Source organism: Anser brachyrhynchus (genome assembly GCF_964034855.1).
Source record: "Anser brachyrhynchus genome assembly, chromosome: 3".
Lineage (NCBI taxonomy): Eukaryota > Metazoa > Chordata > Aves > Anseriformes > Anatidae > Anser > Anser brachyrhynchus.
The window spans coordinates 69578846-69594726 of NC_137696.1; the positions used below are offsets into that span (position 1 = coordinate 69578846).

General features: G+C 41.7%; 1 protein-coding gene across 4 annotated transcripts in view; it reads left to right on the forward strand.

Moving 5' to 3' along the window:
• The window catches only part of LOC308193621 (uncharacterized protein), a 50433-nt gene that overhangs the window by 15423 nt on the left and 19129 nt on the right, over nucleotides 1-15881 (forward strand). For 2 of the 4 annotated variants that reach the window (XM_080588507.1, XM_080588508.1), the window contains exon 2: nucleotides 2-5930. The exons of 1 other annotated variant lie outside the window; for it this stretch is intronic. The gene's annotated coding sequence lies outside the window, so the exon portion shown is untranslated. Of the gene's footprint in view, nucleotide 1; nucleotides 5931-7631; nucleotides 12203-15881 lie in introns of those variants that run through there. One more of the 4 variants, XM_080588509.1, reaches the window with a different exon arrangement.

Sequence of the window (15881 nt, forward strand, 5' to 3'; positions counted from 1 at the left end):
GGTTTGTAAAGCAATGCTGATATATTTCTAGGTAACACCCACTGCCTTAAACTTTGCCTTTTCTGAGAAAGGAGACAGGATACACAGGAATACAAGTGCAGTAAGACATATGTACAAGTACTTAAAAGCAAATAACCTTTAATTAGATCATTACCTTACTTCTTGCAGGAGAGGTGTGTCATCAAGAGAGTTGTGCAAGGGTTTTGAAGAGAAAACTGATGAAGTGAGGACATAGATGAGGTAGAACAGAATACTCTGCCAGTACCTGTCCAGGGGGGTGTTCAAAGGGAGGTAGAGCTGAGGTAGAGAACACAATGGGTTTACATTCCTTTATATTGCAGAGTCTTAGCAAGAAATTCTTTAAATATAGCTTACTTAATAAGGAAGACAGCCTCTTCATAGAGATAAAGAAACATCTAGGGATATTGATGTGCGTAGCTGCCTTACCTTCAGGAAAAAGTCCGCTTTTGTGGGTCTTTAAAATTCTCCGTTTCTTGCATGTTTTCATCTTTCTTTTAAGCCATCATGGAAATGCATAATATTAAAAATAAACAAAAACCCAGGATGTAAACTTTTTATTTTAGTTCTCCAGTAATAGAAATATTGCAGCCTATAAGATAATCTGACTCTCAAAAGCTACAAACTTAAGTTGACTGTTGCCTCTTATCCAGGCACATACTACTTCAATTTTGGAAATTGTGCACATTTTAATGCTGAATCTCAGTTTACAAGCCTTATTATTAGTAGCCAGAGAGAAATTGTAATGACATTTTCAATTATTCTCTAACTTGATCCGCATGGGATCTCCTTAGAAAAATTTGCTGTGTGTAGATTAGGCAAATCCTTGAGTGGTTTGTTGTCTCGGGACCTCTGAGGCCAGGTTGAACGTGCTGGGGGATCATGTGATTTCCCTGTTGCAAACTGCATGTTTTTGATAATGAAATCAGGAACACAATACAGCTGGAATCTACCCTACCATGATTTTATTCACAACACTCTTCTCCGTATAGACCTGCTCTTTAAAGAACTGGTGAAAAAATCCACAGTCCTACAGCCTTCCATGCATCCATCCTCTCCCAGAAAATGATATCAGGTCAGTAAGTTATGTCTCAAGAGGAAAAATTAAAAGACTGAAGCTATCAAGATTGAATTTCATTTTGTTGTACTTCCAGAAAGGGTTGAGTTACTTTAATGATGTTTTTGTGGCTGAATTTCCCCTGCCAGAGTTGCAAGGGCAACACGTGAAGGACTTTCTGGTGATGAAATGCTCACCTAACTGGCTGGGCTTCCAAATTTTCCTCTGTTAGTGTTCAATAAACCTGCAGACTGGTTAAAACTTTACTAGGAAAAAATGAAGACCTAAGAGAATGTATACTCTGATGTTACTTCATGGAAGAGAAATCTTTTTCTACCCTGGTGAACTCTTGAAGGTGAACAAAGCGGGAGACATGTCTAGAAATGCACAAAGAAGCTGGGTTAATTAAGAGAGCTCCCACTGCCCCCCTTCATGAAAGCTGTTATGCTTTTGAAACCTTGGAGATGGTTTCACTGTGAATTCGTGAGGTTAGGAATACAGCTGGGATGCTGAGACTGTGGGCTGGGTGGTATGTATAGAATGTGTTTGATCAATTTCCCCAGTTGTATTAGAAAGAGATGGCATAAAAGAAATGGGGTGGAAATAAGCAGAAAGGATGAACAGCTCCCTCTGGGATAAATCTCAACTAATTCAGATTGCGGGAAATCATTTTTTATATTGAATGTATTTTTTCCTGGAGATTTCAGTTGAGGAGATTTTTTTTTTCCCTAATCTGTATCAATGTCACAGAAAACATTTTTGAGTCTTCAGAAGCAAGCGGCTCACACTTTGCAGTTCATTTCTCCAGATTTAAGCATGGCATGCTATGGCTCAGCTTTCTGTATATTGACATGTAAATAACATGCTGAACGCATCTCATCCACATTATTTTGCACTATTAATATTAGTCAGTCTTTATTAATTTTTGGCATTAAGAAATACTTTTCTTGCCTGAAACATACCTACTGAGGTGCTTGAACACTGCTGTCTCCGGTCTAAATATCATGGCATGTTGGACACACAGAACATGGGTAATGGAGTGTCGCCCTTTACAAGTCATTGGAAGTGAATTATGAATCTTCACTGCACCTTGTTAATTCCACCAAAATTTAGGCTGCCCTGGAGATCACAACGCATTGGTAAAAAGGAGATACTTATGGCACTCAGTCCTTCAAGTCATATTTGGAGGCAAAAGCTCCTTCAATCCTCTGTGAGAAGAGTATGAACAAGTACTTTACACTGCCCCGAAATGCATCAGAATCGCTGTGTCTCCTGGTGAGCTGGGCTCTGAGCATCTGAGTCTAGCTCCAGCAAGGAGGGATTTCCTTTCTTGACAGGACCATGGATAAACTTGGCAGAAAGTAAAGAGCGTTAATAATAACAGATGTTGTAATGTTTTGCTGTGTTTACAAGACCCCCGTGTGCTCTGTGTATCATTTGGAATTATATTGAAATGATTGATTCTCATTTAATTAATATAAGATGAAATGTTTGCAGAGCAGCTCAAAGCTTTCTAAAGTTGCAGATAAAGAACTGTCTGTCTGAGAAACTCTGTCATTGGACCTCACTGCAACCATTAAAAACTGGTTCTCGCTTAAATGAGGAACTATGATTTTGCCTTGCAAACCACTACTCAGTTATCTTTCCTATTTAAATAGGAAATAAGCTGCACTGGGAAAGCAATACCAATTACGGAACAGTAAGGCATCAGAATTAAAGGGAAAATAATTTTAAAGTTTGTTTGAAAACTATAGGCAACTATTTACAAGTGCCAAACCTTTTCTCATTGTCTCTTCCCTTTGGCTTGTATTCAGCAAGCTACTTCAGCCTATGACTTGCTTTAAGCAGGCAGCAGATCGAATTTGTTGTTGAACAGGGGTAGGCACAGTTGCACATTAGTTCAGCTCAGAATAATAAATATTTTCTTGTATTAGTGCTATGCAAAACTTAATCTTTAACTTCATGAAAACTGTAACAGGAGCAAAGGACTGAGGTTGGAATGAGGTTCAACAAGTCCAAGTGCAAGGTGCTGCACCTGGGTTGGGGCAGTCCCAGACATGAGTAAAGACTGGGAGACAAACTCATTGAGAGCAGCCCTGCAGAGAAGGACCTGTGGGTTCTGGTGGATGAGCCAGACACGAGCCAGCAGTGTGTGCTCGCAGCCCAGAAGGCCAACTACATCCTGGGCTGCATCAACAGAGGGGTGGCCAGCAGGTCGAGGGAGGGGATTGTGCCTCTCTGCTCTGCCATTGTGTGGTCCCACTTGGAGTACTGCATGCAGGTCTGGGGCCCCCAGCACAAAAAGGATGTGGAGCTGTTAGAGCAGGTCCAGAGGAGGGCCACAAAGATGATCAAGGCGCTGGAGTACTTCTCCTATGAAGAAAGGCTGAGAGAGCTGGGGATGTTCAGCCTGAAGAAGAAAAGGCTCTGGGGTCTTATTGAAGCTTTTCAGTACCCGAAGGATGCTTATAAAAAAGATGGAGAGAATTTTTTTGCTAAGGCAGACAATGACAGGACAAGGGGGAATGGCTTTAAACTAAAAGAAGTGAGATTTAGATTAGAGGTTAGGAGGAAATTCTTCACTCAGAGAGGGGTGAGACAGTGACACAGATTGCCCAGGGAAGCTGTGGGTGCCCCATCCCTGGAGGTGTTCAAGGCCAGGCTGGATGGGGCTTTGGGCAACCCGGTCTGGTGGGAGGTGTCCCCGCCCATGGCAGGGGGTTGGAACTGGATGGGCTTTAAGGTCCCTTCCAACCCAAACTGTTCTGTGATTCTAAGAGTCTATGACTGGGAGTCTTGCACAAGGCTCTCAAGGAGAAGTTCCCCATGTACACCGTACATGAAGGGCACTATTGTTCAGAAGCAGCTGTGGATCCATACATATCTGATGATTCATCGAATAATTTCTGGTGATCCTGGAAACCTGAGTTTCCTGGTGCAGCAGCAGGAGCACTCACACATTTAACAAAGGAAATGGACTAACTTTGCTTGTTATTCCCCTGGGGAAAATCAGGTTCTCCCTCCCAGTGTCAAGGAGGGGACTAGCGGTCAACATCTGAAAGTACGTTCCTTCCTGCTTTCCCACATGATGGTGTGTTGTAGAGGGATGATGGACAGCCAAGTGACATCCACAACAAGGAAAAGTTGGTTGAGTTTGCAGTTTTCATGAAGTGTTTCCTCATTTCATCCTAAACTGTTATGGAAAATTAAGACATGCTGAAACAATACCGTCTGCAGATTCACTGAAAGAGGTGGCTAAACCAACCCAGAGCTCTTAGCACATTTTTAATCTGAACACTATACAGAATGGAGAAAGGAAAGAAGGAAACAGGCAGCTTGCTTACCAGTAACCAACGGTCTTTGAAATAGGCAGTCCCTGTGTATAAACACTCAGAGGGGGAAAGTAGATATGCCTTTCCACCTGCCCAGGCTTGCTAAACACACATAAACACAACCCTCTTGGCCACCTTGTCCACAGACAGGCAGATTAAGAGGCCTTTTGGGGGGGAAGGGAAAGAGTGCAACATATCCAGACCATGCATGTTGCAGCATTCCCATTGCTGTTGTTCCTGGGTTTGGGGTTACACACACCTCCACACTAAGAGTCCCTCCTAGCTGTAATGCCATGCGCTCACAGTTATACATGAAGGGCTTTCAGAAATTTGGGCTTGGGCTCCAGGTAGGTGCTCAGCAGATGTCATGGACATTGCCAGTCCCCACTGAAGCCACTGAGCTTGCCTGGGGCCATCACTGAAATTACTGCTTTAAGTGGTAACTGGTAAAGGGCTGTGTAAAGGAGACTAGCTGTTGTGTCTCTCCGCCTCTGCAACAGACTGCCAGGAGTTACCCTGTTGTGAAGCCTTCCCATAACAAGTCACGAGGTGAAACAAATGGCAGATTTGGGGTCTGTGGAGCTTCACCTCAGGTAACTGCAGTTACTGCACTCACTGAGCTTTGCGGGAACCTGAGACACAGTTGTGGTGTTTTGGAATAAACATTTTACACAGAAGGAACAATTTTCAGTAAACTGTGGGAGGGAGAGAAGCTTTGCCATTAGAAGAGGAAGCTGGAAATAAAGACTTTTGTTCCTTCCTGCCTGGAGAGGTCACTCAGTGTCTCTGAACTTCCAGTTACCTCCTATAAAAAATATTACAGCTGTTAATGCGAACCATTGTAGTGCCTGGGCACAAAAATGGACAAGCTGAATGGCAGAGCTGGTCATTGTATTTATTTTTTTTTGAGGAGAAAAAAAAAAAAGAATAAAATGGGTGCAAATTGTAAAGTCTTTTCATTTTAAATTGCTGTAATAAAAGGGGCCAGTACATAACAGCCATGTAGAGAATAACAGAGAAGAGGAAAGGAATGGCAAGGTGGCCTTATGCCTGGAGAAGTAGAGCTCCTCTATCCCAGGTGTGCAGCTGAGTGCGTCCCGCAGACCCCCAGGTCTGAAGAATACCAGCCAAGGAAACCTGCGCCCTCCCTGGACAACTGCAGGCTCCTGTTCCTGCGTGCCCCCTGTCTCCCTGCAGCAGGTCAGGCTGCCCCTCCAGGGCTGCCCAGCTGGATTACAGATGCTCTTACGGGCACCCTGGGAAAGCTGGGAAACATAAAATTAAATTTTTTTTTTTTTTTTTTTTTGGCACATCCAGAGTCTGCGCACAAACACCTCGGTCAGTCTCGCCCCTGGTAACTCCTCCAGCTCCTCTCTAGCGCCTAGGCGGAGAGGCTGGCATTGCCGTGGCATTTGCTGGCAGCCAGCTGTGCCCTACTTGGAGAGCAGCTCTCCGCTTCTGCCTCCTGCTGCCCCGTCTGCCCGGCCACGGGAGAATCCTGCTGAAAAAAAGTTGAATATCAGGTTTGTGCCGTAACAAATGTATACGAGGGTCTCAAATTAACGTCATGTGGGGAACCTGATTTTTACACTTCCTAAATTTTAAGTGCCTGACTTTGCACCGTATCAATATTCATAGGGTTTTTTCTTCTTTTACGCTTTGTTATTGTTATGGGAAGCTCTTTAAGTACTATGAGCAGTCCCGAAAAAACCCGCAGGTTATTGGGAAATATATTAATTTGTTCCAGATCTCACTTTACTTATCACCATTGGTTTTGGAAGCCAGCAACTTTAAAGAAGGGTTGCAAATTGTTTCAGCATGTTAAAACCCACAGTGGTGTGTAAGTTCATCTGTGTATGCCATGTGTCTTAAACAGAGATGTGCATTTTATGTCAAACATTCAAAATGACCACTTAAGAACATGGGATTTTATTTAAATTTTGGCTGCCCAGTAAGTGTTTGACTGCATTTCCACTAAATAATAATGACATCAAGAGCTTTGTTAAATTAACCACAAGACCAGTATGTGTTTCCTATGGCTTTCTCAGGGGATGTCCAGTACACTAATCCTGCCAAAAGGCAATATACGAAAATATTGCAGGGACTGAGTATGTTTCGAGAGAGACTGTGGATGACAGATGACTGTCAGGCACTAAAGTCCAGCATAGACCTTCATAATTTAGGATTATTGATGCTATTCTGGAATGTGAAATAAATATATCAGTTTGATGTCAGCCCCCTTGGGGTGGGCTGATCACTGGAACATGTAGATGAGGATTCCCTACTGGTGCTGGGAACTTCACAGCACATCTGCTTTCCTGTCTCTTGTGTACCACTGGGTTTCAATACTAAAAACTGCTGACCCAAGCCATGTACACAAGCAAACATTGGATCCCTTTTTGTGGATATGTAAGTCTGTCTGTCTTTGCTCAAAGATCCAACTAAAAGTGACAGTTTTATTTCCAGTGCTTACTGATAAATTTTCCAGTGAGCTGATCTGGCGATAGAAATAATGTCATGTGAGTTAGGTATAACATGAAAAGCATATAGGTCAACAAACAGTTACAGTGAATTTCTTACAAGTGAATCAAAATGATGAAATGAACTGCTTAAAAATATTTTATGAATGGAAAAAAGGACTTTATTTTCTATCTTGTTGGCTACGAACATGTTATTTAACTCTGCTGTTGAATCAGCCTGGCAGTTATACTAATATCCAAATGGTGACAAGTTCCAGGAGCTGCAGAAGCAGTGCTGAATGCAGTGGACTACTGTATAGAGCTTGGTGTCTCCTCTGGCACATATTTCCTGTTTTTTTTTTGGGCACTGTCAGATGCTGCGGCATGCTCACAGCTAAAGTGACCCTCTTCTGCTTACTAATAAAAGCTGCCCTGCCCGTGAAGTATGAAACACTGGAGATACCCCTGTGAGTAGTCATGCTGCATGATCTGGAGACAGATACCTGCTGCTCCAGGAAAAGCAGATGCACCTGTGAGTGCCTGGCTGTGATACTTTGATGGGAGATGGAAGAGCAGAAAATGGGCAAAATGCTGTGTATCAGTTCAGGCACTTGGACGAGGGAAAATGGGATCTGAATGAAGAGAAACAGAGGGAAACCATGGTGGGCATAGAAAGGGAAACTGCAGTGGATAAGTGTTTCTGACCTTCTTTCTCATATATGTCGAGCTGATTCTCTCCTACCGTGTCTGTTCTTTTCATGACAGGCTTCATAACAGTGATCTCACAGAAGCACAAGGAAAGAACATCACTGGAAAATGGCTATTTAAAGGTTTTATTACAAAAGGCCAGAAATATACAAGCATACACTGACAATGATAAGACACCCGAAAGCGCCCGTAATATCTAATATGCTGGTGCAGAATGTGAAAAAGCTAAGCTGTTGCATTGTATCTGCTTAGTAAATTGGTTAGTTTCTTTGGGCTTACTTTTTAGCAAACTGTTTTATGGGCGTATGTCTTTTATCTTTGCAATAACCACTAGAGTTCAAGTAAGTTTTGTGGTATTACTTAAAACAAAACTGAACTGACTATGTTTCCAACAAGTCATTCCTTCAGTTATTTTAGAAACATTTTTCAGCAGTATAGCAACAAAATTGTGGCGAGTTCCTAGCTGACAAAATGGAAAAGTCATGCCTTGCACTCAAGTAGAAGCATTTTGAAAGATTACTTTTGGCAGGGAAAGAAGCAGGTTGTCACACTGAAGCTGCCAAGTGTGTGCTTTTTTGACATAAGAGAATTCTAGCTGTTCACTCTTTGGTAACATGGCCACTTAAGAAAACAATGAAGGTCGCTCTAAAGGAAGTGCATTAGTTTATATCATGTACAAATTATGACTGATATATCTGCATTAAAAACAAAAACAAACAAATAAAAAAACACCTTCAGCAAAGCATTTTGCAACCACAGATTGTCTGGATACCACCACAGCTGATGCTAAAAGAGGTAAATGCCACTGACAGCAGCAATAGCAGCCATACCAACAATTTCCGGTTCCATCACTGGCTCTTGACAGGCCAAGAGATATTTGTGTTCATTTCTTCCTTTTCCTACGGCTTTGCACCCTCTGCTCCAGCAAATGCACATCAGCTGGTCTATTTTCCTTCTATACTTCCCATACACCAACAAGTAGTTGCTGTTGTGTTGCCATTACCTGGCTGTTTGAGTTAACTGAGTGCATGAAAGTAGTAATTGTCTATGTGGAGTCACCTACCATGGTGACAAGCATTTACACTAGGGGTAATTCACAGCTGCTGATGTTATCCTTCATAGAGTGGTCAGTGCATCAATAAGCTAGGTGTAACACAGGCTGGGAATCACAGTTTTAGGTGAAATCCCTGAAGTATGCAAATCTGACTCCACACTCATTTGTCAAGCATCCAAATGAGTCAGTTGTGTGGCCCACTGTAGGAGCTATTCTGGTTATGTGTTTATTATCACTCTGAATTCATGGCAGCATTAGTAAAGTCACTACTTTTTTTGTGGTATTGGAACTGCAGAGAATAAATTTGTATGCCCAAGTGACGTGATGTTTGGTGGTAGCAAGGTGTACTCATTCCTAAGGTCCTGGGCCGTGAACAGGGCAGCTGCACTGTAATACAAGCCTATGGTACAGGTATCTTGTGAATGTGTTTTTCATATTGCTTGGTTTGGCCATGAAATAACCAATCCACTCAGAAAGTGAACAATTGCAAGTTAACAAGAGACTACATTTTTGCTGACTAGTGACTGTTTCTGGTATTTGCCCACTAGAGGGCTGTAATTGTTGAAGGTAGGTACCTTAGACTCTTGGAAGGGGCTTCAGATGACAAAATCTACTTTCCATTCACTTCAGAGCCCTCGACCTCACTTCTGTTACTTAGAGATCATCAAGAACTGAGAGCCAGCAGAACAACAGAATTCTTCAAACCAAAGGTGCAATATCTACCTTGACATTCCATCTTTGGCAAGGAGGAACTTGCAAGAAGGGGTCCAGGCATAGCCTAATAGTTATGTCAAACAAGAGTTTATGAATCAAAGTTGTAGGCTATAAGGAATATAAAAAGTGTTTATCAAAAAATAGACTGTGTCCTGGATCTCAGAAAAAGGAAGGACAAAGTGAGAATTTCCAGAAGTCAAGATCTTAACTTAAAAATAAAAGGGATTATATCAAATGTCAGCAGGTAAAGTAAATAATGCAAGAGAAGAGAAAAAGAAGTGTATCTGCTGTGCCATAATGATATTACAGGGTTTAAAGATAATCTGAGTATCGTGTAAAAGCGAAACACTTCGTCTCAGCTTTCACTAGTGATGATCATAAAAATCATAGTGATGGCCCTGAGGTAAAAAGAAGAAAAGTAAATGATAGTAGGTACATTATCATGTGTGAAGTGGAAATAAGACTCAGATAAGCTTCTTGAATAAGATATGGTAGATAACATATATATACATGAAAGTCTATTCACTGTGTGAGACTGAAAGTTCATCTCACCGTGCTTCCCAGTTAGGAGTATTCTCCAAGCCTCCAGCAATTGGTGGCCTGGGGATTTCAAGAACCAGAGTAAGAATGGAGAATGTTGTAATTATTAGGCTTTGGTTGGTTCCTCTTTTGTTGACTAATCCATATGTCCCCAATCTGTTTCTAACTTCAACCATCCACAACATCTCAGGAAAATAAATTCCAGAGGTTGTCTGCAGCTAGGTTGAAGAACCGCCTCCTTTTGTTGTCTTCTAACTTGTCTCCTGCTTCATAGGGTGGAAGAGACAGCGGGGAACATGTACTTTCTGTGCCCTCTCCATGCACTCCACAGGGCAATCTCTGCGAAGCCAGTCAGAAAAGTGTAGTTCAAGCAGCAAGCATTTTAACTCAGCTTAATGCTGAGATACAAAATAATTAAGGAAATGGGGGAGAATAGAAAATAGGACAAAACATTACCATGGTTGCATTAGGTATTCCAGACTGATGTGAAATCTCTTTGAGAAAATTAAAGCTAGCTAAAGAAAGCATAGTGTGTCTGATATTCCTGGTTTCTAGTGAAGTATTTGATATTGTGCCACTTGAGAAACAGTCAGGCTGGAGAAACTGGAGATTAATATCAGATACATGAGTTACACTCAAACGGGTAGGAACAACAGGCTGTGGTGAAAAGAAACCTCTCAGGCTGGAAGGAGTCATGCCTTGAGACTCTGTTTTGGCACTGGTGCCACTTAGTGTGTTTGTTTCATGAGCTAGGCATAGAAAGCAGGAATAAGCTGATGAAAACCACGACCAGCGATAAATAGAAAGAAAAACATGTCAATACAGATGAAGATCAGACAATCACATAAAGAGTTGATGAGTTTGAACATGACCGCAACTGAAAAGGGATGCGATGTAATAGTACAAATAATTGCATTTAGGAGGTGATTGGAACATCTGTTATAAACTGGGGCTCTGTAAGAGGCAATAGGGACTTTGAAAAAACGGTATGATTTGGAAGTGAAAAAGACTTATTTACCCTCAGATGTTTTATCAGGTCTGGCATCTTAGACAGAGCAGAGGGGTACTATTTTGCCAGGTGCTGGTGAGCTTGCATTTGAAATTTCATTTTCCCCACTTCAAGAGAAACTAGTTTGGACCGGAGTAGTGCAGAGGTGGGAAAGGAGAGTGATTGGGGAATCAAAGATGCAGTTTACAATAGGAAAATAGCAGAGGCTGGCAGGTTAGCTTAGTGGGGGGGATATGATTACTCTCTATAAACACATGTGGAGAGAAGATAAGCTAACTAAAGCTAATTTAGAAAGAAACTAAATGCCAATGTAAGCATGAGAACAAATGGCTATAAACTGACTGCGAGTAGGTAGAAGAAAACATTTTGGATGGCGTTAGATCAGTTCATAAAACTTTGATTCCATCAATTCATCTAGCAGTAAGGGAGAGTCCAGGAAGATATTCATTTTCTCATTTTCTATCACTGACTGATGAGCCACTTGCCTCTGGCCCTCAGGAGCTTGTACTGGCAATGCAAGTCCCCACAAAGGGTACTGCCTACTTGGTGATACCTTTCCTGGTACAAATTACGTGCCAACCTTGAGCAACTGCCAACAAAATGTACAAGAGCCTTGGCACATTTGCCTGCTGTTGGTTGCACCAGTTTCCAGAACACAGTGTCCTTCCCACTCTCTTTTGGATAGCCCTGTCTCATGCTGCCTATTTTTAGCTCCTTTTTTTGCCCACTCTCTGTGGTGGGGGTTTTGCCTCCAACCTCTTAAAATGCTCTTCGTGTTCTACTTCCATTTCCGTCATTTCTTTTTTTTTTTCACAATCCTCCCTTTTCCTCAGTAATTGTAAAGCCTACACAAGGCTGTCTTTGAGATATTTCAAAAGAACACAACATTCTCTACACACAAGGTTTTCAAATTCCTTCCTCTTTTCTGTCCAGGGCCATACTATCTGTTAAGTCTACATTTTGTCACATCAGCTTCATTGTTTTCTGGTCCTCCTATTAAAGTTCTGAGAAAGCTGTGTTAACCTCACGTGCTTGTAGTATAAAACACACCTGGGAAGATGAGTATTAGCTGCTTGGAAAGCAGTGCTTCCAGTAAGCTTAAATTGCATGGGTTCGCAGAGCCTCTTTTGCATGTTACTGTAGGGATGTTTTTGTGGTTTCTTTTACATTACTGCTGAAGAGAGGGAAGCCTGACTACAGAGTCAGGTCCCTCCCCTCACTGTCCTAGTCTGCTAGTTCATCAGACCTGGGACCTGTTGGAAAACCCTGGGGCTGCCTCCGGCAAACACATCTGGCTTTCCTTCCCTTGGGCTGGAGGGCGGGAGGGGGCACAGCTCCATGTCTGGGTCTTGTTTTGTCTTTCTCCACTGGTGGAGTGAGGAGTTTGGACATGCCTGAGGCACGGACCTGGACCTGGGAGCTGGTCCCACAGCATACTCATAGCCCGGCACTATCTAGGCTCTCACCTGTGAGCAGCGTTAATTCATCTTGTGGTAGTTTAGGCTTGCAAAGTTCATTTTAAGGGAGCAACATCAGAGAAAACACCTGTTTTGCCCAAAGCTGTGGTAGGTCTGGTGGCAGTGTTTAGAAAACCTTATTACCAGATCCAGAAATAAAGTCAGATAAACAATAAAATCATCAACATCATGTTTGATACTAGGATATTTTTCCCTTTATGTGACCAAGCATACGGTCTCTCCAGTCTTCATATATACATATTATGTATGACATAGATGAAAACCCACTTGTGAATTTCAGGCCTACCATGACTACAGAGACATAAGAAGAAACGCCCTGAATTAGAGTGCTGCTTCTCGTTATGTCCCATAGATTAGTTAATGTGACGTTCCAGTGATATGAGTGAAGAAGGGCATGTATGTTAAGCAATGGGTAACAAGCTGGTCTATGTCACAGTTTTGTCAGTCTTCTCTGAGTTTCTTTACACATTGCACTTTAAATTACAAAATGACAAATGGTGGCTCTGCACCAAATCATTCCATTTTCCACGCAAGATAGACAAATATAAATCCAAGTGGTCTTTGGGAAGCTACCTCTTATTTGTCTGCTTTTCTTGCAGTGAAGAACCTGTCTCAGATGTCTGTAAGACACCAGTTCCAATTAAAATACATCACAGTTAATGCTTGATTTGAAATCCACATAGACATCTGAGACAAGAGTGCATCTTTCATTTCTCTCTTAATCTATGCCAGTTTGCTAAGAGCCCTCCTAACATTTTCTGTACTGCCCTCTTCTTCCTGTATATCTATTGATCTCTATTCTCTTGTATCTAATGATCCTTATTGAAGGGGTCATTTTGAGAATAACATTTTATCCCAAAAAATAAGTATGTCACAGGCTGTGGGACACAGAGGTACATCTCTGGGTGTTTCAGTTGTACTGATCTTTCTCAAGTAATCTTTTGTGAAAATTGATAAGCAATGATGATGGGAAGGGTCGTGAATAAGAAAAACTGGAGGAAGCTGGGAAAGGAGTATATAAACAGAGACTGGCTTAAGCTCTCATTTAGTACCTCCAAAATACATAGACACCAGGGAAATATTTCCTGAACTATTTAAAATAACATAGGGACATTTTGAACATATGCCACCAGTGTTTGCTCAGCAGATGACCCTGCGTCACAGTGACCATGTCAATTCAGAACCGGTAATAAGGGATACTGGAGAGAAACTGTCAAAGAGGACTGTGCCACTGAGAAAAAGGTTAGACTTTTTCCCTGTAACAAGAAAATTACCTTGAACAACCTTCCTGAAGCTCTGGATTGATACTTGATACTCTGCGAAACAGGGTAGTGACTTTTCTGCAATTGATTTCTGGGACTGAACATCCGGAATGACTTCTCGCAGCAAAGCTCCCCCCAGTGACTCAGAGTGCTGGCTAGTGCAATACTGGGCTCATGGCAAGGAAAACACCACTCCCTTCTTGTGACTGAGTCCTTTTAGGCTCCCCTTAGTGCATCTCCTGGCAATGATTAGGAACATCTACTTATTTTTTTAAAGGCTACTCCCCCTCCCATAGACTCCAGTCCTGTGAAGTCCTTAGGAAACATACCAAGATCTGAAAAGCTATTGTTTGGTATTTCAAATCCTGGTCCCTTTATGTCCAGCTGGTGGGAAAAGAGGAGAGAGAGACAGAAAGAAAATAGAAAGGCGGCGGCAGGGAATGGGGGAAGGGTTGGAAGTTGAGCGCAAAACGGGTAGAGCTAGGCATAAACATATCCAAAAGACACAGAAAAGTGGAACAAAAGTACCTCAAGGTACACTTCATCCTGGTCCTGCTGGATGTTTCTTGAGGGGCTTTGTGCAGGCAGGGGAAGGTTTGCTCATATGAAATAGCCTGCAGGGAGGAGTAATTAAAAATACAGGCACCTCAATAAACAAGGCAAAGAGAAAAAAAAAATCAAACCAAACACCAGCAAGAATGAGAAAGAAAAAAATATCTAAGAAGTATCTGGAATATAAAGGCGGGAGAAAAAAACAAACAAAAAGCAAGTATTCTGTAAGTGGCTTCCTGCCAAGGACAGATGATTTTATCTCTCTGTACCGCGGTTCTTCCCACTGCAGAATGGAGCCATAGATGCTCTTCCAATTTTTCAGAAATATTTGAAGTCTAGGAGTTGTTTGGATAGCTATTAACAGCAGATAATGTAAGCAAGAGAGAAGCTTGCTACAAAGATGGAGTCATCTTGGGAATATCAATACAAAGACAACTTTATAATAGCCACCAAGATATGATAGTGCTACTGAGACTTTGTGGGAGAAAACAAGGACATATGTAATGAAGACAAAACAAAACAAAACAAAACAAAATTAGTAATGAGTATTGAAAAGAATCAGCAATATTAGTGTGCAAGGAGTTCACCTAACATGTTGTAACTTCAGTGTTTTCCCCTGCTATAGTTAAAGAAAGATTTTACTTTGAAGTTTAAGTCAGTCTTTTCTTTTGGTGTGAGGTTACCCCTCCCATTCCAATCTCCAAGCAGTAGGTCATCAGACTTGCTTATTGTCTGTGATGGAAAAATCTTCAGAATAAAGTCTTATCTTTGGCCAGCTGGGCCAAACACACAGCATATTTGCACAGTCTGCTATCCTGTGGCAAATGCAGTTAAGGTCTGTCTGATAATCTGATGTCGTGCTTCTGATAGACATGTGTAAATGTACAGGCGACATGGAAAGCTTTGTTTGGTGCATTTTTGGGTCCCTTCCTTGGCTGAAATGAGCTTGTGAAATGGCTTCCACTAGTAACAGATGAAAATTATAATAATCTTTTTCATCTTTGACATCACTGAAAAACACATGGCTATTCTCTGTTGCAAAATCCTGATGGTCTTTGTCAGTTGTTTGGAGCTTTGGCTACGGATGTATCTTCCTTACCCATCCCTGCAATATCTTATTTCATCTCGATATCATGTATAATTACATTATGCAAACTGTTGGATGATATTTTATTTTTGTTCAGCGCCACTATGCCTTAAACTTCAATTGAGTCATGGCAAAGTTTGGGACACGCTTGGAAAAACAATGTCAGAAGAAGTTTGGATGGGTTTCAGGTCTCTCATATTTCAAATGATATCTGGCCACAATGCAGACAACAAATTGTGACCAAAATATTATCTTGTCGGAGCTAAGAAATTTAAGGAAGATACATAGATAAAAAGAAGGATAAAAGCATAAGATTATAGTTGTGTGTGTAAGTGAGCAGTAAGGCAATGAAACACCCATTTCATTGGCAGAAGTGCAGGTGTGTTTCTCTGTCTCACAGCTAAGCGTGTGCAGAAAATTCAGCTGCAATTAAGGGTGGAATCTCTTCTGAATTCCACTCTTCTGGCTGCACAGGGAGATCTGCTGGTACTGTTTTTTAATGAGGATAGCCCCACAGAGTTTCTGTCTTCAAACTTCTGGGATTGAGAAACAAAGAATGTGAGAGCTGTGAATACTGAGGAAGCTAATATTTTTCTTATTCCACTTATTTA